The 21,791-nt window shown below is 44.3% G+C and overlaps 1 protein-coding gene across 2 annotated transcripts in view; it reads right to left on the bottom strand.

The window, feature by feature from the left end:
* JADE3 (jade family PHD finger 3) overlaps nt 1-20,733 on the bottom strand; it is a 133,134-nt gene extending 112,401 nt beyond the window's left edge. For both annotated transcript variants that reach the window (XM_077482803.1, XM_077482802.1), the window contains exon 1: nt 20,486-20,733. The gene's annotated coding sequence lies outside the window, so the exon portion shown is untranslated. The remainder of the gene's footprint in view (nt 1-20,485) is intronic.
* Nucleotides 20,734-21,791: the final 1,058 nt, after the last annotated feature.

The raw sequence follows: 21,791 nt of genomic DNA, 5'->3' as shown, positions 1-21,791 counted from the left end.
TGGGACAGTGAAAGTAATATTTACAGTAGCGATTTGCTCTTTTTGTACTATAAAGGGTTAATTTTTGTTTTTTTTAACCCCATTACGTTAGTGGCCGATTATTTGATTATAAAATTAATAATCGATTAATTTCATAATCGATTAGTTGTCGAATCAATCGAGTCGTTGTTTCGGCCCTAATTGGTAGGTAGGACACAGGAAGCCATTGTTAGGATGCAGGCCATTGTACCTAATGTCCGTCACTGCAGGTGGCTTTGTACTTAATGGAGTACATTTGCACTGTACGCATATGAACATCAGCACAAATGTTTACAGAGATAGAGAGATAGATCTATCTATCTATCTATCTATCTATCTGTGGCTGTGTGTACATTAGCCCCTAGGGTGAAAACCACATGTCCATCATCAGATGCATAAGCAGCTGAAATTAATAAAAAAGATTATATATATATATATATATATATATATATATATATATATATATATATATATATATATATATATATATATATATATATATATATATATATATATATATATATATATATATATATATATATATATATATATATATACACACACACACACACACACACACACACACTTTTCCTGTTTAAGCAGAACTAAAAGCAGCTTTATTGCACTAGCAGGTAGATTTTATGGCAAAATAGACTCTGAATGCTTTTTCTAGCATATATTCTCGTCTAATCTGTCTGCTAGCTCAAAAGCCATGCATTGAAAACCAAAAATATGCAGCTCAGTGTACAATCCTGGTATCTTCCGTGCGCAGAATGGAGGACGACACCCATGACATTAAACAAGTGCCCCTTAGGAGGTCTAAAGCACAAAGTGAAATACTTGCAGGAAAGCTCAAATTTGCATATAGCTGAACTGATCTAGTGGTCATTTTCGTATGCTGCTTTCACAGAACCTTTGCTTATTCATTATTTCATCATACTCTTACAATTGCAGTTGTGACAGGTTTCCTGCCATGGCTTCCTGCGAAAATAGAGACTGGATTTACAGCCTTACGGGCAAAGTGCTGTACGATTCCCCCGTCAACAGTCTGTGCTGATGGGGGAATCCCTCCCACTGCACCTGACAGCGGAAGATTCACCCGCTGACAGAACACAATGATCACTGCTGGCAGTTGCACAAGAAAAACCTGACAGGCTGGGTGTAGTGAAGTCAATTGATATCAGTACAACCAGCCTTCCCATAGATGAATTGAAATTGGTCCAGTTCCTGATGAACCAGACACATTTTGATCAGTCTACAGTAGGGGTGCACCGAATGGGTTTTTTGGTGCCGAAACCGATACCGAAAATGAAAAATACACTAGGCCGAAAACCGAAACCGATACCGAATCAGCACCGATAACGAAAATGACTGTTTTTAAAAAATATTTTCATACATCAGATGGTCAGAGACTGAGGACATATTACAGGAGCTGGTCAGAGACTGCAGGCATGGTACAGGAGCTGGTCAGAGACTGCAGGCATGGTACAGGAGCTGGTCAGAGACTGCAGGCATGGTACAGGAGATGGTCAGAGACTGCAGGCATGGTACAGGAGATGGTCAGAGACTGCAGGCATGGTACAGGAGATGGTCAGAGACTGCAGACATGGTACAGGAGATGATCAGAGACTGCAGACATGGTACAGGAGATGGTCAGAGACTGCAGACATGGTACAGGAGATGGTCAGAGACTGCAGGCATGGTACAGGAGATGGTCAGAGACTGCAGACATGGTACAGGAGATGGTCAGAGACTGCAGACATGGTACAGGAGATGGTCAGAGACTGCAGACATGGTACAGGAGATGGTCAGAGACTGCAGACATGGTACAGGAGATGGTCAGAGACTGCAGGCATGATACAGGAGCTGGTCAGAGACTGCAGGCATGGTACAGGAGATGGTCAGAGACTGCAGACATGGTACAGGAGATGGTCAGAGACTGCAGACATGGTACAGGAGATGGTCAGAGACTGCAGACATGGTACAGGAGATGGTCAGAGACTGCAGGCATGATACAGGAGCTGGTCAGAGACTGCAGGCATGGTACAGGAGATGGTCAGAGACTGCAGACATGGTACAGGAGATGGTCAGAGACTGCAGACATGGTACAGGAGATGGTCAGAGACTGCAGACATGGTACAGGAGATGGTCAGAGACTGCAGACATGGTACAGGAGATGGTCAGAGACTGCAGACATGGTACAGGAGATGGTCAGAGACTGCAGACATGGTACAGGAGATGGTCAGAGACTGCAGACATGGTACAGGAGATGGTCAGAGACTGCAGACATGGTACAGGAGATGGTCAGAGACTGCAGACATGGTACAGGAGATGGTCAGAGACTGCAGACATGGTACAGGAGATGGTCAGAGACTGCAGACATGGTACAGGAGATGGTCAGAGACTGCAGACATGGTACAGGAGCTGGTCAGAGACTGCAGACATGGTACAGGAGCTGGTCAGAGACTGCAGACATGGTACAGGAGCTGGTCAGAGACTGCAGACATGGTACAGGAGATGGTCAGAGACTGCAGGCATGCTACAGGAGCTGGTCAGAGACTGCAGGCATGCTACAGGAGCTGGTCAGAGATTGCGGACATGCTACAGGAGATCAATGCAGCCTTACTGTGCCAGCAGCCTACCAGTGCCCGCCATGTAGCCTGCCTGTGCCTCACCAGTGCATATAAACACGCGTGCACACACACACACACACACACACACACACACACACACACACATATAAAACATACAACACACATATAACACATACATGCGCACATACACACTTAACACACATACATATAAACATGCACACACAACACACATACATATAAACATGCACACACAACATACATACATATAAACATGCACATACATACATATACATATATATACATACATACATGCACACATATAACACACATACATACAACACACACAACACACAGGCATACAAACATATATAGACAGTCTTTTTTTTAAATTGGCAGCTGCAGCTCTTCATTAATCTCCATGCTGGGTACTGCACTCTAGGGGGAGGCAGAGAGCACAGTACACACTGCTAGACGCCTCTGCTTTGGTTTCACTTTCACAGTGAAGTGAACATCGTGCCCAGCTCCTGCACAGCCGATTTACACATCGGCTGAGGAGACATATACAGCCACCGCTGTGGAGAGGGGGACTTTAGAGCGAGACCCCACAGGCTGACTGCAGCATAGGTGAGGAGGGAGGGGAGCAGGAGAGCTAAAGATAGAAGGACACCCCCCGTGATGGGCGGCACCGGGGGCGGGGCCAAGCCCCGCCCCATTTGCGGCACCAGTATCGGCGGAAATTCTCTTTCGGCTTTTTGCCGAAAGGGCCATTTTCGGCCGATATGTTTCGGCGGCCGAAATTTCGGTGCATCCCTAGTCTACAGCCAACCTAACCCTCCTAGTTTTCTCTATACAGAATACTTTATTAATCCCAAAGGGAAATTGTTACGACACAGACACACTTGACAAGACAACAGAAGATCACAACAAACTGAACAAGATGCAAAAAGCACAACAAAATGACCAATACCAGCCATAGAATAAATAACACAGATTAAAATAACTACCGAATACCAATAATACACCACTTTCTCTAACATACAGTAAAACCTTGGATTGCAAGCATAATTTGTTCTGGAAACATGCTTGTAATCCAAAGCACTTGTATATGAAAGCAAATTTCCCCATAAGAAATAATGGAAACTCAAATGATTCGTTCCACAATCATTTATTCATAAATCCTTCAGTTTATAGTCCATATAAAAAGATTATAGCAATGCAATAGGTTGTGTAACCATAAAGTGTCCATCCACAAATGGCAGCCTTCGCAAGGGGATTAGAAGCAAAATCCAGCAGGAGCTACAGAGTATAAGAGAGAAGAAAGGCGACTCTAAGTGTAGCAATATGTTGCTAAATGTTGTTCCTTCATTAAATGTAACCATATTGCGACACTAAGGGCCGGTTCACACTGCGAGCCGCGGCGAGGCGTCTCCGACTTCCTCGCCGCGACTTGCAGGGGGGGTCAGCGGCGACTTGCAGAGGACTTCTGCATAGAAGTCAATGCAAGTCGCCCCCGAAGTCACCCCAAAGTAGTACAGGAACCTTTTTTCTGAGTCGGAGCGACTCGAGTCGCTCCTCTCAGAACGGTTCCATAGCACTGAATGGGGGCGACTTGCGGGAGCGAGGCGAGGCGAGCCGTGTCGCCTCGCCTCGCGTCGCAGTGTGAACCGGCCCTTAGAGGCGCGCCCCCCTTCTATTTTATACTCAGTTGTGACATGACGCTACTTTTATATCAAGACATGGCTTGTATATCAAGTCAAAATGTATTAAAAAATTTTGCTTGTCTTGCAAAACACTCTCAAACCAAGGTTTTATTGTACTATAAAAACACAAAATCCTGATCATAAACCAGAATTAAATTTTCACCTCCAAACCTCACAGAAAATTATATCTCTTGATCGCCGCAGGCAAAATTATTTCCTGTGTCACTCTGTGGTGCATTGTGGGTGTAACAATCCGTCACTGATGATACTCTGCAGACTGACCAGCGTATTGTGGAGTGGGTGGGAGAAGTTGTCAAAGATAGGATGCAACTCGAACAACATTCTCCTCTCCAACACGGTTGTAAAAGACTCCAATCCAACATCACTGGCCTTGCAAATCAGTTTGTCGAGTCTGTTGGTGTCAGACACCCTAAACCTGCTTTCCCAGCATTTTTACTGCATACAGGAGAGAGCAGGCCACCATAGACTCATAAAACATCTTCAGTATCTTCCAGCAGATGTTAAAGGACCTCAGTCTCCTCAAAAAGTAGAGGCGGCTCTGGCCCTTCCTATAGAGCACCTCAGTGTTCTTGCTCCAGTCCCGCTTATTATGCATGTGCACCCCCAAATATCTAACTCTCTCCTACCTTCACATCCACTCATAGGATGGAGATTGGGGTCACTGGTGCCTTCCTCTTCCTGAAATCCACAACCAGCTCCTTTGTATTTGACACATTTAGATACAGATGATTAACCTCACACTATGTGACAAAGTTTTCCACCACGGTCCTATACTCAGTCTCTTCCCCACCCCCGCCACATCACACTACTGCAGAGTCATCAGAAACTTCTGAAGATGGCATGACTGTCTGCTAGCTGAAATCAGTGGTGTAGACAGTAAAAAGAAAGATCATCCTGACACACACAGTCTTGAAAACGCACATACTGCTGTCTTCCTATCAGGTAGTCTACAAGCCATGACACAAGGGAAACATCAACCTGTATTGCTGCTAGCTTCTTGCCAAAAGATCCAGCCTGATAGTATCAAAAGCACTGGAGAAGTAAAAAAAACCATGACCCTCAGTGCTTGCCGACTTATCCAGGTGTGGAAACATGTGACTGACCTTGAAAGTTCTAGCATCCTCAACCCCCCATCTTGGTTAGTATGCAAACGGTCTAAACATTTACTAACCATGGGTAGTATCTGAACAAGCCTCTCCAAGGTCTTCATGATATGGGAGGTCAAAGCCACTGTTCTATAATCTCCTTGGAGACACAAGGACTTGGTATCTTTGGCACAGGGACAGGACATCATCCACAACACAGGAACCTTTCATAGACTCAGGCTCAAGACCCGTTGAAGAACACTCCGCAGCTGGTCTGCACATGCCGTAAGCACCCTGGGGCTAATTCCATCAGGGCCTGCTGATTTCCGTGCCTTAAGTCTTCTCAACTGTATACTCAACTGATCAGCTGTAAAAGACATTGATGCACTTCCACATAAAGGAGTAGAGTTGTTCTTGTAAAAAGAACCACCAGTAAAAGTATCCAATAGGGGAGAATCAAAAAACACATTAAAGGATGAAGGTCATCTAGTATTAGGCTACGTTCACACTCGTCCTGCAAGCGCACCGCTTCAGTGTGAAAGCACTCGGGCTTCCACACTGGAGCGAGAGGAGAGGCTCCTTTTCAGGCGCTATTTTAGGGCTATCGTGCCTGTAAAGCTCCTCCAGTGTGAAAGCAGCCTTAGGAGAGTACTTTCCACAACTCCTACAGCAGGGCTCGACAAACCCCGGGCGCCTGGTCGCATTTGCGCCTAGAATTCGTGTCCTGGCGACTGGGGCAACGCTGCTGGGGTATCCCGTCTCCATTTGGACCCCGAACTCCGCCGCGCAATTGCATCGGGCCGCGCCGGCCAGTAATTGAGGCCGCGGCTTTGCGGCCTTCTAAAATCTTTCGGTAGTCTGGCGCCATCTTGTGGTGGATGTAGAAATTACACCCTATTCCAATAATGCTAATTCCTAATGGAGTGAAGCTCCCCTGCCTGTTTTTCACTGCCCGCCCATTTCCTTCCCAACGTGAAGAGAAGGAAGTGATTGCGGGCGTCATCTGGCGCCTTTTGCCCAACGGTGAGTGTGGTGGCTGGTAAATGGCTTCTCATTATATATATATATATATATATATATATATATATATATATATATATATACACATACACACACACACACACACACACACACATAATTTTTTATTTTTTTTGTAAAAAGTAAAAAAAAAAAAAAATTATTTTAATTAAGGAAAAAAAAAGGGGGGGGGGGGGGGGGCTGTGGCGCTATCTTCCCCTCACTCGTCTCCATGTCAGGCCAGGGACAGGTCCGGATCGCCATTACCGACCTGGCTCCTAACTTTAAGCTGGCTCCTAGATTCCAAGCAAATTTGTCAAGCCCTGTCCTACAGCTTTGTGTAGAATTTTAGGGAGTTAAAGCCAGGGCCTCAGAAGCAAACCTATAAAAAAATAAAATAAAAAGGTTCAGCGCATTTGCCCTCTCCACGTCACCCCTAGTCCCACCACCAACCTGCTTAAGACCTGTAATGGTTCTCATGCCACTCCAGACCTACCTGCCTCACTTTGTTCTGCTGGAGTTTCCACTCTAGCTTTCTCCTATACTTCTCCTTACCCTCTATAACCTTTATCCTCGGGTTCTTCTGAGGCTGCATTCACACCCGAGCATTCAAATGCGCCTTTTTACCATGATTTTGCCACTTTTTTGTCTCAATTTTATTCAGGTCACCAATCTAAAAGTCAGAAAAAACACCTGTAATCTGCCCCAAAGAAGCTCATGTTCTTTTTTGAGCTTAAGGCGTTTTTTAGGCGTTTTTGCTTTAGGTGACAAAACACTCAGACGTGAACAGGTGCATTGAAGTTAATGGGATGTGGTGTGAATGCAGCCTAAATTATTTTTAACTCCTCATTACCCACTCTAAAATCCCAGTCCAACAGAGATTTACACAGTACTTATTCTAGGCAGCTAGCATTTAACCGCTTAAAGTGGAAGTGAACTCCCCTATCGTTTTCAGCCAAGGAAGCTGCCATCTTTGCCTCTGTTTTAATCTTCAACTGCTATGGTGCTGCACATGTGATTCGTTATGACACCAGCCATTGGACGGTTTGATAGTTTGGCTGAGAGCACAGCCAATGTGCAGTTAGCATTCCCGGCATGCCTTTTTTTTTTTAACTGTTTAAATCGATGGGTTTACTTCCACTTTAAGGACCGCCCCACGTACATATACTACATGTCGCCAGAGACCTGCTATCACTGTGATTGGACACAGCAGGAGCCAATCAGCTGGTCCAGCAGACCCGATTTTTTGCCGTAACCCATCGATTGTTCCCGAGGCAGACACAATGGCAGTCTGCCTATGTAAACAAGGCAGATCGTCATTCTGTCAGAGGGGAAGATGGAGATCTTGTGCTCTGCCAAATAGGAACACAGATCTCTATATACGACCAGTCAAAGCATCCCCCCCCCCCCCCCAATTAGGCCCCTTTCACACTTGTGCGACTTTTCCCTGCGACTTTGGACATCAGAATCGCATGACAAGTCATACCCCATGACTCCCAATGATAACTATATCTGTGCGACTTCAAGTTTCACCAACTTCAAAGTAGTCCCTGTACTACTTTGGTCTGACTTTAATGCGAGTTGAGGTCCATAGACCTCAAGTTTAACACAGGCATTTCCTGAAATCACTGCAAAATCACGCAACTTTCAAGTCGTCGCAGTGTGAAAGTTCTTAGAAACCACTCCCAGGGAACACATTTAACCCATTTATCACCCCTGATGTTAACCCCTTCCCTGCCAGTGTCATTAGTACAGTGAAATCACTTTTTTTCTTTTAGCACCGATCACTGGTCCCCAAAAGTGTGTCACTTAGTGTCAGATTTGTCCACCGCAATGTCGCAGTCTCAAAAAATAAATCGCTGATCAAACGCCATTACTAGTTAAAAAAAAAAAAAAAAAAAAATTTAAAAGTACATAAGTCTAGCCCATAGTTTGTGGACACTGGAACTTTTTCCCAAACCAATCAATATAAGTTTTTTTGTTTTTCACCAAAGATATGTAAAAGAAAACATATTGGCGTAAATTGATGAACATTTTTTTTACAGATTTTTATTGTGTATGTTTTGTGGGGAAAAAAAGGACACTAATTTTATTTGGGTACAGCATTGCACGACCGCACAACTGTCAGTTAGAGCAACGCAGTGCGCATCGTGTAAAAAAAAAAAAAAAAAGACCTGGCCAGGAAGGGGGTTGAACCTCCTGGAGCTTAAGTGGTTAAATAAAAAAAAAACAGAGATGCTGAGTGCAGACAGCTTGGAGAGGTGTCAAAAAGCATGGCGGTCAAAGACTGCAGGCTACAAGTGGTCTCCTCCGTTCTTACTTTAGCTGAGTGGTTGTTGAAGATGGACTATCATGAATCTAGAACATATCTCGGCAGCAAAGAATGTGACTATGAAAGGCTAGTTTAACACACAATTAAACTACCTGTGTATCTTGGACTTTATTTCTACAAAATATAAAATTATAAATAAACAGTAATTTCTCATTGTCCTGATCATGGTGGGGTTGGGCGGAACTATTGCCCAATCCCCTCCTTCCTGAACCTCTCATCTGTTTCTCCTTCTCACCCAAACACCTCACCTTTCCCATTTATGCTCTTACCCAACCTACCTTTTCATCTTTCTAAATAGTTTTACATACTCCTCTGCCTTTTAAAGGAGTATACTGTGGTAACACTAGAGTGATTCCTACTGAAATAAGTAGATATACTACCAATGATTCTTGGGTAGGCAAAACCTACAGAGAAGCCATAACATACTAATACTAAATAATTTTGAAGTTATTTTACCTGAATATGATATGTACCTCCATACATCTCAATTCATATTGATATGCCTTCTATACAAAACTCTACAGGGTACACCACTGTGTGACTTTAATGCCTATTGTAATGGTTTCTTTTGTACAATAAAAAAAAAAAAAAAAAACACCTATTAAAACTAATGCTGAGACAGAAAGTGAAAAGGATTTAGTAGCACTGAAAAAAAGAGAAGATAGTGGGAAAGAAATAAAACAACCTACCGTATTTGACTACTAAAAGCCTGTCTAAAGAATATTTGTCCTTTACTGGCCTGAGCCAACAGAAGGTATAACAGACTACTGTCTGCCGGAGCCCCCAAGGGCACTAAGTGATACTAATTATAGACATGACTGACAGTGATTTTTGAACCTCAACAACTTGTGTCAATATATAATATTAGCATTTTTTCCTACACATGAACACTTACAATATCACTGGCATAGCTGTGCGTGGATTAAAACTAATGCCTCGTACACACGATCAAACAATCCGGTGGAAAAGTCCGGTGGACAATCCCCCCCATGTGTAGGCTCCAGCGGACTTTTTTAACCCAAAAGTCCGGCGGACTAAGAAAGTATTTTTGCACTCCAATCTGTCCGCCGGACTCGCATTTCGGCGGACAATCCGGCCGTGTGTGTGCCAGTCCGTACTTTTGAAATGAATGGGCTTTTCCCACCCAGAGAAAAGTCCGCTCATTTTGAGCGCGTCTCCAGGTAGCCGGGGCCAGCGAAGGTGGCGGCGCTGGCCCCGTCACCTGGTATGGAGTTAAAGGGGAATCCCTATGCCAAAAAAAAAAAAAGAAACGGTGTGGGGGTCCCCCCCTAGGTCCATATTGTGTGTTGTGTTTTATTTTTACTTTTTTTCACAGGTGAATGGGTAGGGGTACATTGTACCCCATACTCACATAGGGTGGGGGGCTGGTATCCGGGGGCCCCCGGATTCTGATAAGCCTCCCGCAGACCCCGACAACCAACGGCTAGGGTTGTCGGGAAGAGGCCCTTGTCCTCATCAACATGTTGAGGGCACGCGGCCTGGTACGGCTCGGGGGGGGGGGGGGGGTGCTCGCTCGTCAGGTAGCGTGCTTGGATAAGGGTCTGATATGGACCTGGGGGGGGGGGGGGGGGGGGACTCCATACCAGGTGACTGGGCCAGCCACGTCTCCTTCGCTGGCCCTGGCTACCTGGAGACGCGCTCAAAATGAGCGGACTTTCCTCCACGTGTGTGGGCGAGTCCGTTCATTTCAAAAGTACGGCGGATAGTCCGGCGGACTTAGTACGCCGTATTAGTCCGCTGAAAAAGTGCTGTGTGTGGGCAAGTAGCTCGTTCAGAAAGTCCGCCAGACTAAGTCCGCCGGATAGTCTGCTACGTGTGTACGCAGCACAACACTGCTGCAATGGTTTTTGGGCTCCTGGGTACGTCAAAGCAATTCAAAGACTTTTTCTGCGGTTTTCCAGGGTGACAAAAATGCATGAAAATGATTCCCTATTAAATCCTATGTAACTGTTCACACTGCTGGTGCATTGTTTTGAAAAGTCCTGCAGGTTGCATCTTTGGTGCAGTTTTTCAAAGCACGCAAAAAACACCTTTTAGTGTAATTCAATGGAAATACATCAAAGTGCATCGGTGTGCAAGGGTCTTAAACAATCAGCAAACATCTTAAAAGGGAACATTATGTATGGAGAATTTTTTATTGCTGTAATATGTCAGTACATCGGGCACTTTATAAAAGTCTTTATATTATTGGAGGTGAAGCAGTGCTTTGATTGTGATAGATTTTTTGTTTCCATTTATTTTTTGAGGGGAGTAATGCGGCAGCACACTTTGGCTCGGTTCACACTGCTGCGACTTGGGATGTGACTTGTGAGACCCCGAGTCACAAACATTTATCTTGGTCTCATCACGCCAGAGTCCAGGTAGTCGCCGTTGTCTTTTTCAGCATGGGCCCTGGCAAATTCTAGGTGGGCTTTTTTGTGCATGGGCTTTAGGAGAGACTTCCTTCGTGGAGGACACCCATGCATGCCATTCCTCTGCAGTGTGCGCCATACTGTGTCATGGGAAACAATCACCCCAGTTTGGCTTTTTACTTCTTTAGCTAACTGCAGTGAACTTGCATGTCAATTTTCTTCAACCCTTCTCATCAGAAAACACTCCTGACGAGGCGTTAATCTCCATGGACGGCCTGGACATCTCTGCGAGATGGATGCAGCTCCATCTTGGTTAAAAAAATGTTATCACTTTTGCTACAGTACTCTGACTGAGTAAAGCTTTGCTGATCTTGTAGCCTTCACCTTTCTTGTGAAAATAAATATTTTGTTTCTCAGGGCTTGTGACATTTCTCTTCCATGTGGAAGCATTGCCAACAGCGTAAAATAGGAATAGGTTTTCTTTGATAAGCAACTCCCTTTCATAATCTGCTGGACACCTGTTTAACTGCTTGTCGACTAACAATCATCGGTATACAGTGGCAGGTTAGCTCCCCTGCGCAAATCGCTGTAGCTTTGCAGCGGCCCCTTTAAAGGGCTAGGGGGGGGCACGCGCCCGTAATGTCCACCAGCAACCCCGCAATCGCTCTTCAGAGAGCTAGAACGGGGATCTGTCAATGTAAACAGACAGATCTCCGTTCTGTCAGGGAAGTAGTGAGATCTGCAGTTCCTAGTGATCAGCAACAGCGATCTCTCTCTCTACTCCTCCTCAGTCCACTCCCCTCTACAGTTAGAAACACCTCCCTAGGACACACTTAACTCCTTGATCACCCCCAGTATTAACCCCTTCCTTGCCAGTGACATTTATACAGTAATCAGTAACTATTTTTAGTGTCAATGTTCCCAAAAAAGTGTCAAGTGTCCGCCGCAATATTGCAGTCCCACTCAAAATTGCTGATCAACGGCATTACTAGAAAAAAAAAAAAAACAAAAAAACAAACACACACACACACACACACACACACACACACACACACACACACACACAAATATATCCCCTATTTTATAGACTAACTTTTGCGCAAACCAACCAATACACACTTATTTTTGGTGAAAACAAATCACAATATGTAGAACACATATAGACCTAAACTTTATTTTTTTGAATTATTTTTTTGGGATATTATAGCAAAAAAAAAAAAAAAGTTCTTCTAAATTGTTGCTCTTTTTGTAAATAGTGCAAAAAAATAAAAACTGCAGAAGTAATCGAATACCACCAAAAGAAAGCTCTATTTGTGTGAAAAAAAAAAAAAAAAATACATCAATTTTGTTAGGGTACAGCGTTGTCTAAAACTGGATACACACTACAATTTTCTGTTGATTTTTCCTTCAAATTTACCAAAACCATATAGGACATCACAGTGTTTCTCCAGGAGCAAAGGAACCAAGAAGTTTCACATGGACCAGCATGGACCGTGGAACAGGAAGTGATGTCACCGATGTCTGATTGGACCTAGGCAGGGCTGCAGTGATTAAAGGCTATGCGCCCGGAGCTGACTGCTCCTTCTATTGGCCTCTTTTTTTTTTTTTCTCCTTTAGAAGAAGCAGCCAGCTCCGAGCGCATAGCCTTTTATTACTGCAGCCCCGATTGACAAGATTCCAGCCCTGCCTAGGTCCAATCAGATGCCGGTGACATCACTTCCTCTAAGTGTAACTTCCTTCTTTTAATCTTATCCTATTAAAGTAATCATTTTAATACTACACTCAGGTCGGCGCCTCCCCCTCCCTTTTTTCCTTACATAAATAGATCTTGGCTCCGGGGTCAGACATAAAATTATTTACAAAAAAAAAAAAATTGTTTTATAGCGCAAGGGAGGTACAGGTGCAGCATACAGCCCATCAAAATGTATGACAGGCTGAAAGATGCGTCAGCTGGGTGCTGTTTTGAGCAGTACTTGCATTCAGGGACATATGCCCCACACAAAGGAAGCCTTAAGGCTCGTAAACACCAACATTTTCGTCCAAAGAATTTTTGTACAATTTTCATACGAAAATACCCAATAAGACAAAAACACCAAATTTTTTCTTATACGGGAACAGAACGAACGATTTTTGTGCAAGAAAAATCTGAAAAGAGAGAGACTGCACATGATCGGAAAAAAAAAAAAAACCCACACACATCAAACTTTAGCCTGATTTTCTTATAGTGTGTACCCCACTTTTGCATGGTGTTTTTTATTTTTAACCTATGAGCCAAACGGCCCATGTGCATGAGGGGTAAAATAGAAAGAAAGTACAGAGTCCTTAGGCAGCATTCAGGTCCCAGGCACATGGACATCAAAATGTATGTGTCCAGAATCAATTTCTAAATGCATCTGGAAGCACGTAATGCTTTGCTATGACTGAATGAACACTAGGTGTTCAGCCACATCTTAGTACATACAGTCTAGCTGAATGTACAGAAAGAAAATGTGCACTCCCAGACCATTAGTTTGGTTTTATGCAGATAAACACATGTACATTTGAAACAAAGAAGAAATGGATCTGAGAAGTTTGTTATTACTGACCAAATCTATTTCTCCTGCATTAAACACAGGAGGCTTCTGAGCAGGTCTCACACTAGCCGGTTGCGTTCAGTTTATTTAAAAAAAAAAAAAAAAAAAAAAACAAACACAGGAGAAATTATCCAGGAGAAATAAACTTTATGCTTCCGAGATCTGTTCTCCTTCGTATAAACGTACATGCATTTACAGGTGTTCAGAGGATTAAGGGCTAATTCACATTGACTTGCGTGAAAATGAATGTACAGTTACATCCACTTTAGTCGTGTTTTAACGCACTGACATCCGCTGATATACACTTTTCATTTTAGCACAATGCAACATTATAGTGTGAATAGGACACATTGGAAATTATTGTTTTTCAGATGTCCTTCTGTTCTACGTTTTACAGCTGCGCAGGGTGGATTTGATTTCAATAAAGTCGATTTAAATCATAATTTTTAAAGAGCGACTGTCATCTCTGTCCCACAGCGGCTCCTCCTCTCACCTGCTGTTGACTCTCTGACAGTCCCATTCACTTTACTGGGGCGGCTGGCGAGGGAGGAATAAAACACTTCAAGCTATGTGCAGAAAGATCACAAGGTGTAGAAGCCACTTAGAAGAAGGTTTCACTATGATTTTTTACTGCTTACCCTTCCTCCTCACACTTAGAGCCTGGTACACATGTATTTCTCTTCAAACAATCATACTGTTTGTTGTGTACATAGATTTGCAGCACAATGGGATAATGGAATATTTCTGAACTTTGTTTTATCTCATGGTTACTGTGAAATTGTGTGAATGCATCAATGCAGTGCATGTTATCTCAGCTTGCAGAGCCTGTATTCATTGAATGAGTTTACCAAAATTGTAAATATTGCAGAATATACAGCCTCATGCTACATAATTAAGCTCTATTCAATGGTGAATAAACTAAATTATTAATGCATCTTAAATAGTAAAACTATATTTAGATAGCTTTCTACTCCAAAAGCATTTTAAATAAATTTGATAAAATCAAGAAAAAAAAAGATTTTTTATATTTTTTTCTTTTTTTTAACCAGTTGCCTACTTGGCACTTAAACCCCTTTCCTGCCCAGACCAATTTTCAGCTTTCGGTGCTCTCACACTTTGAATGACAACAGAATTACTCAGTCATGCAACACTGTACCCAAATGAATTTTTTGTCCTTTTTTCCCCCACAAATAGAGCTTTCTTTTTGTGGCATTTGATCACCTCTGGGGTTTTTATTTTTTGCGCTATAAATGAAAAAAGACCGAAAATTTTGAAAAAAAAAAAAAAAACGCATTTTCTTTGTTTTCGTGATAAAATTACGCAAATTAGAAATTTTTCTTCATAAATTTTGGCCACAATTTATACTGCTACAGATCTTTGGTAAAAATAACCAAAATTAGTGGATATTATTTGGTCTTTGTGAAAGTTAGAGAGTCTACAAGCTGTGGTGCGAATCATACAAAATTGATCACATCTGATGTACTGGTGGCCTATCTCATTTCTTGCGACCCGAACAAGTCAGGAAAGTACAAATACCCCCCAAATGACCCCTTTTTGGAAAGTAGACATTCCAAGGTATTTAGTAAGAGGCATAGTGAGGTTTTTGGTGTTGTAATTTTTTCCCACAATTCTTTGCAAAATTAAGATTTTTTTTTTTTCCCCACAAAATTGTCATTGTAATAGGTTATTTCTCTCACATGGCATGTGTATACCACAAATGACACCCCCAAATTAAATTCCGCTACTCCTCCTGAGTATTACAATACCACATGTGTGGGACTTTTTCACAGCCTGGCCACTTAGAGAGACCCAACATGCAGGTAGCGCCATCATGTGTTCTAGGAGCATAAATTACACATCTAACTTGTTGACTACCTATTACACTTTTGAAGGCCCTGGAGCACCAGGACAATGACACGTGACACTGACGTGGCATGGATGGCAGATGGCACTAACATGACACTGATGTGACACTGATGTGACACTGACGACAGATGGCACTAATCTGTGGCACTGATGACACGTGACACTGACAGGTGGCACTGGGGACACGTGGCACTGGGGACACGTGGCACGGGGGACACGTGGCACTGGGGGACACGTGGCACTGGGGGACACGTGGCACTGGGGGACACGTGGCACTGGGGGACACGTGGCACTGGGGGACACGTGGCACTGGGGGACACGTGGCACTGGGGGACACGTGGCACTGGGGGACACGTGGCACTGGGGGACACGTGGCACTGGGGGACACGTGGCACTGGGGACACGTGGCACTGGGGACACGTGGCACTGGGGACACGTGGCACTGGGGAAAGGTGACTCAGGTGGTACTGGGAACAGATGACACTGTTAGGTGGCACTGGGGACAGGTGGCATTGATAGGTGGCACTGGGGACAGGTGTGCGTGTGTGTGTGTACACTCACAGTCACAGACGCTGCAGCTGCAGCACGGAAGCTCTCCCTCCTCACACGCTGTCTCTGTGTGAGGAGGAGAGCCGGCGATAAGAGATGATCTCATAGGTTTACATACGAGATCACCTCTCATTGGACAGCCTGATCGCGTGCTAAATGGCCGCTGTGTTTGGCCATTTAGCACGATCTGTGATTGGCGGTGTCCGAGGGACACGGCCAACACAGAACTTCCCCGATGCGTGCCCGCGGCGGCGCGCATTAGGGAAGTAAACAGGAGGACGTCCGGGGACGGCCTCCCGGCAGTTAGCGTCCGCTCTGTAGCCTTCTTTTGGCTATAGGGTGGGCGCGAAGTAGTTAATCACCGATTTTTATCCACCCTGCAGCTGCATAAAATGCACTGATGCGAATTGGCTCTTAATCTGCACCTGGATGCTCAGATTTCTATTTTCTCTGAATAAAGTTAAACAAAAAGCACCTAAGCCCAGGAAACACATAGTATTACCAATACCATTTGAAATGAATACCTGCATTTAGAAATGTCCCATAAGTACATATAAAAATGCATGTATACCATACCAGTAGGACAGGCTGCTCACACTGACCAGCAGGGTAAAACAGTTTTAGTATAAGTTCTGAAAAGGGGTGGTGTGATGTGCATTTGAGCGCATTCCACCGAGTAGTACCTTTATTTTTCTTCAAACTTTTCATGCATTTCTACGAACTGCAGCTCAGCTATGGTAAATAGAAGCGGAGAGCATACGGAACTCTGGTGTGCAAAAATGCACACAGCATGCACTTTTCCACACTGCAGTGTGAACAGAGCACATAGGAAACAACTGTTTTTGTGTGCCCCATCAGTAACCGCCATTGATCCAATGCAGGAAAATAGCAGTCACTGAATATCAGTGTGATCAATCCTTGAATAAAGCCCAAAGGCCTAAACCTCATGCACATTAACGCTCTGGCTTGTGTACATCAAATGCTGGCTTTCTCTGGAGGCACAGATGCTGTGTCTGGCCCCTTTGCCAGCAGCCTGTCACCATCTACGACAGGCTGAAATAAGCAGCAACTGCATGTTATTCCAAGCGGCACTCATGTTTAAAGGATAAATTCACCTTTGGAAACATGTTACATGTTCCACCTATTTTTAGGATGCAACATGTTCCCACTCCTGCAGCCTCTCCCCGATCCCCCTTCTAATTGTGACAGCAGGCCGAGGATAGTCTCCCTGCACCCGCTGTCAAATTTGAAAAGAATGCAGCTATGTCATTAATTCACAGAGTTCTGTGAATGAATGAACTACAGTTCAACAAATTAGTAGAGTTCATTGATTCTTCCCGCCATTCAGTAACCTCCTGCCCATACGGTTATGGGCAGACAGCTAAACAGACTGGTTGCAGGAGCCTGAGATTGCACACGATTTAAAAAAAAAAAATAATGCACTTTTTCTTACCGGAAAAAAAAATTGTGCATTTTTTTTTTTTTAGAAAGGCAAACTTGTGCTTTAACCACTTCAGCCCCGGAAGAATTTCCCCCCTTCATGACCAGAGCACTTTTTGCGATTCGGCACTGCATCGCTTTAACTGACAATTGTGCGGCTCGTGTGACGTGGCTCCCAAACAAAATTGACGTCCTTTTTTTCCCACATATAGAACTTTCTTTTGGTGGTATTTGATCAGCCCTGCAGTTTTTCTTTTTTGCGCTATAAACAAAAAAAAAAAAAAGAAGAGCGACAATTTTGAAAAAAAAAAAAAAAAAAAAACACATTATTTTTAACATTTTGCTATATTAAATATCCCCCAAAAATATATTTTAAAAAAACATTTTTTTTTTCCTCAGTTTAGGCTGATACTTATTCTTCTACATATTTTTGGTAAAAAAAAAAAAAATCACAATAAGCGATTACTGATTGGTTTGCGTAAAAGTTATAGCGTTTACAAAATAGGGGATAGTTTTATGACATTTTTATTAATAATTTATTTTATTTTTAAATAGTAACGGCGGCGAACATCGATTTTTATCGTGTCTGCGACATTATGGCAGACACAGACATTTTTGGGACCGCTGTCATTTATACAGCAATCAGTGCTATACAAATGCACGGATTCCTGTGTAAATGACACTAGCAGTGAAGTGGTTAACCACAGTGTAGGGGTTAAGCATGTCCTGGGGAGTGATTCTAGCTGTGGGGGGCATGGCTACGTGTGACACATCACTGATCTCTGCACCCGATCACAGGGAGCAGAGATCAGCGACACTGTCACTAGGCAGAACGGGGAGATGCTTGTTTACATTAACATATCCCCGTTCTTCCTCTCTGTGAGACAATCGCAAGTATCCACGGGACCTGTGACCCGACTCACGGAGTTTGCCTGTACGAGCCCTTCTGTCGACGTATATCGGCGTGAGGCGGTCGGCAAGCGGTTAAAGCTTAAGTTCACTTTTTAGAAAAAAAACATTAAATGCACATTTTCTTGCAGGTAAAGAAATATGCATTTATATTTATTTATTTTTTTGAGCCTGTAAAGCATTACACCCGCGATCAGTAGATCACTGGTACCTTGCAGATCTCCAGCAAATCTGCCAGTGTATCTGCTTCCCTGTACATCCCATATGGGCAAGCAGATACAATCTGACAGGAAGAGATAATAAATTCCAGTGCCGTGGTAGTTCATTAAAAACTACAAGCTGACAGCCGCAAAGGCCTTGTAGTTTTTCTATTCACACAACATTGTGAATGGATGACACGGCCGGAGCCCCGTATGGCCACGTTTGTTGCAGAGTGTGACAGCTAGCACGGGGAAGATCCCCCCACTATCTGTCAGAGTGGGGGCCGATGCATCTGTAACATATTACCTGAATATGGGTACAACATGTTACAAAAGGTGAGCTTACCCTTTAGGCCTGGTTCACACTTATGCATTTTTTTAGTGCATTTTCAGTTTTGCAGAAACCCACTACAATCCATTTAACATGGTTTCCCATGAATGTAGTTCACATTTGTGCATTTTATGGAAAGGGATAGGAAATGGTTTCTGGTTGTTGGTTCCATAGGCTTCAATGGTTTAAAGATGTGTATAGAAAAATGCAAAATGCACCTTCGTATAAGCAAACTGCATAGGTGTGAATAGGGCCTTAAGGCTTTGTGCCTGAAAAGCAGAATTGTTGTGTTCTGGGCATGCCTGTGAGGCCTTGTTCACACAGGTTGATTACATCTGTGCCCCATGCAGGACTGTATTTACGGGCATAGGGATACACCGCCACAGTAAGGTGCAGCAGATTCCTGCTGCCACAATTCGCAGCAGCCTAAATGGCTGGTGTGAATGTAGCCTAAATCCTCATACACACAATCAGATGTTCGACCGACCGTTGGTCCGCTTTTTGTTGCATGCTAGTCTCAATATCAAAAGTGAATACGAAAATGCTCATACTACATAATACAATCAGAAGTGACATAATGTGTTGAATCCTTTTTTTTACGTATTCTTTCATTTCACTGATTGGCATTTCCCTGGTAGTTTGGGATGGCATACCTGGTGGTCCAGTGTGGTGGCATCCCTGGTGGTCCTGGGTGGGCATGCAAGGAGGGGGGCTGCGCTGATAAACAATCAGCACAGACCCCCCCGTCAGGAGAGCAGCCTGTCAGACGCGAGTGAGGAAAAGCCGATCCACGGCTCTTGCTGTTTACATCGTGCTCAGCCGTGATTGGACACGGCTGATCAAGTGGTAGAGAGCCTCCATCAAGGCTCTCTACCACTTGATTGGTGGTGCGGCGTCAGACTGACACACCACCGGATCTTCATGATGCATGCGGACGTTCTGGAGGGCCATCATATGACGTTCACCCAGAACGAGAGCCACACCACCCTGCCGTCATTTGATGGCCGGCAGGCGGAAAGCTGTTAGAGGTCAGCAGCTTCACTTTTTGTAGCTGCTGACGTTTATTTTTTTGGTGGAATGCTGCTTTAAGTATGTTGCATTAGGAGGGATGGAGAAGCTGACACTGTAGTAGTGTGAAGTAAATACACAGCAGTGTAAAACACACATACATAGACATACTTTTCTCAGATTCAATGAATAGAAAGAGCTGAGGTAATAGCACGTCTGTGAGGTAGCAGTGGTGGTCAGGCTGCAGACAGCTGTGTTGGCGCCAATTTGCAGTGGGAGTGTGAGGGGAGTAGAGGTGACACACAGTAGCCGGACAGGCCGGAGGGAGGAGGGGAGTCTGCTGACATAAGGTCACCTTTCCATGGACACACAAAGCCGGCCTCTCCGAGCACTGTCCCCCGTCTATGAGCCCCATAGCGGTCAGCAGGCAGAGTGCCGGGCCGGATGGACGGGAGGAGCGGGGATCTCACCTTGTGTGGAGCTCCTCTGCCTTCCTTCCTTGAACCGCGATGTTCAGCGTGTGTACATTCACGAGGGTGCAGGGTCCAGGCTGGCAGCACTGTCCCGGGAAGGCCGGGAGTATAGATCGGGCTCTCCTAAGTGTTTCCTCCCTGGTTACAGCCTCCCAGCAGGCGCACACATCCACACACAAGAAGCCTATTGTATTGACACTGCTCGCTGCCTTCCCATGCTCCTCCTCTTCCACTTCCTCCCTGTTCTCATCCCTTCCTCCCCTGTCTGCATTCCCTCACACGGCGGCGGTGACACCATGGTGACATGTGTGGCCTGTGCTGTCCTCCCTCATGTCACCGCTAACACGTGTCTTTTCTCTTTCTAGTACTGAGGGCCAGGTGCTTCCTTCACACTCAGCTCTAGCCTTTTCTTCTTTCTATGACTACCATTATAAATCTACACAGCTTTGTTCTTTGATATGTGCTTTGTAATAATGTGTGTCATACAAAAATACATAGGCCTCATTCCCACGGGCGCGTGCGTTTTTCACGAGGGAACGCAGGATCCTGTGTTAAGACAAGTTTTAAGCCCCTTTCACACTTGTGCAACCTTAAGGTCCCACGACTTTGGCATGCGACTTGAAGCAATGCCCAAGTAATCTTGAGGTATATGGACCTCAAGTCGCATTAAAGTCGAACCAAAGTTGTGCAGGAACTACTTTGACGTCGCTCGGATATGAACGGTACTCATTGAAAATCATGAGGTACGACTTGTAATGCGCCTTTGCAGTGCCAAGTCACACAAGTGTGAAAGGGGCCCTAATCACGCATATACTCAATAGGTTTAGGCTGGGTTCACGCTTCTGCAAATTGGATGTGGTTTTCTCCGCATCCAATTTGCATGAAGATATTGTTCACATATCTCCTTCGTGGCTTGTGTGTGTCTTTGGCTCCATTTCAGGGCCGAATTTAGGCAAAAGTTAGTCCTCGATTCGTCTCTGAAACGGAGAACAGGGACGCACTGGACCTCTGCTGCGAGGCGCATCCATCGAAGGTGTGAACCCCATCTTAGACGTGTTTATGTCTGTTGCATTAAATGCGTTTAGATGCATTTACATCAGCAGCGGCCGGTCCATAAGGGGCGCTGGCCCCTAATCTCCATGTGGGTCACCGGACACATAGAGTACTACAAGGTTTCTTTTTTTTTTTTTAAGCACATGATTAGAGCCAGAGGCTTCAAAAAGGTTGGGCTCTGTCACAGAGCAGGAGATAACAGGGAGTGAATTAAAAACTTGTCGGTGTCAGTTAAAAAGGGGAGTGTTCT

The sequence above is a fragment of the Lithobates pipiens genome, unplaced genomic scaffold (genome assembly GCF_037356315.1).
Source record: "Lithobates pipiens isolate NorthernLeopardFrog02 unplaced genomic scaffold, aLitPip1_a1.2 Scaffold_16, whole genome shotgun sequence".
Taxonomy (NCBI): Eukaryota; Metazoa; Chordata; class Amphibia; order Anura; family Ranidae; genus Lithobates; species Lithobates pipiens.
This window is presented reverse-complemented; position numbering and strand designations above follow the sequence as displayed.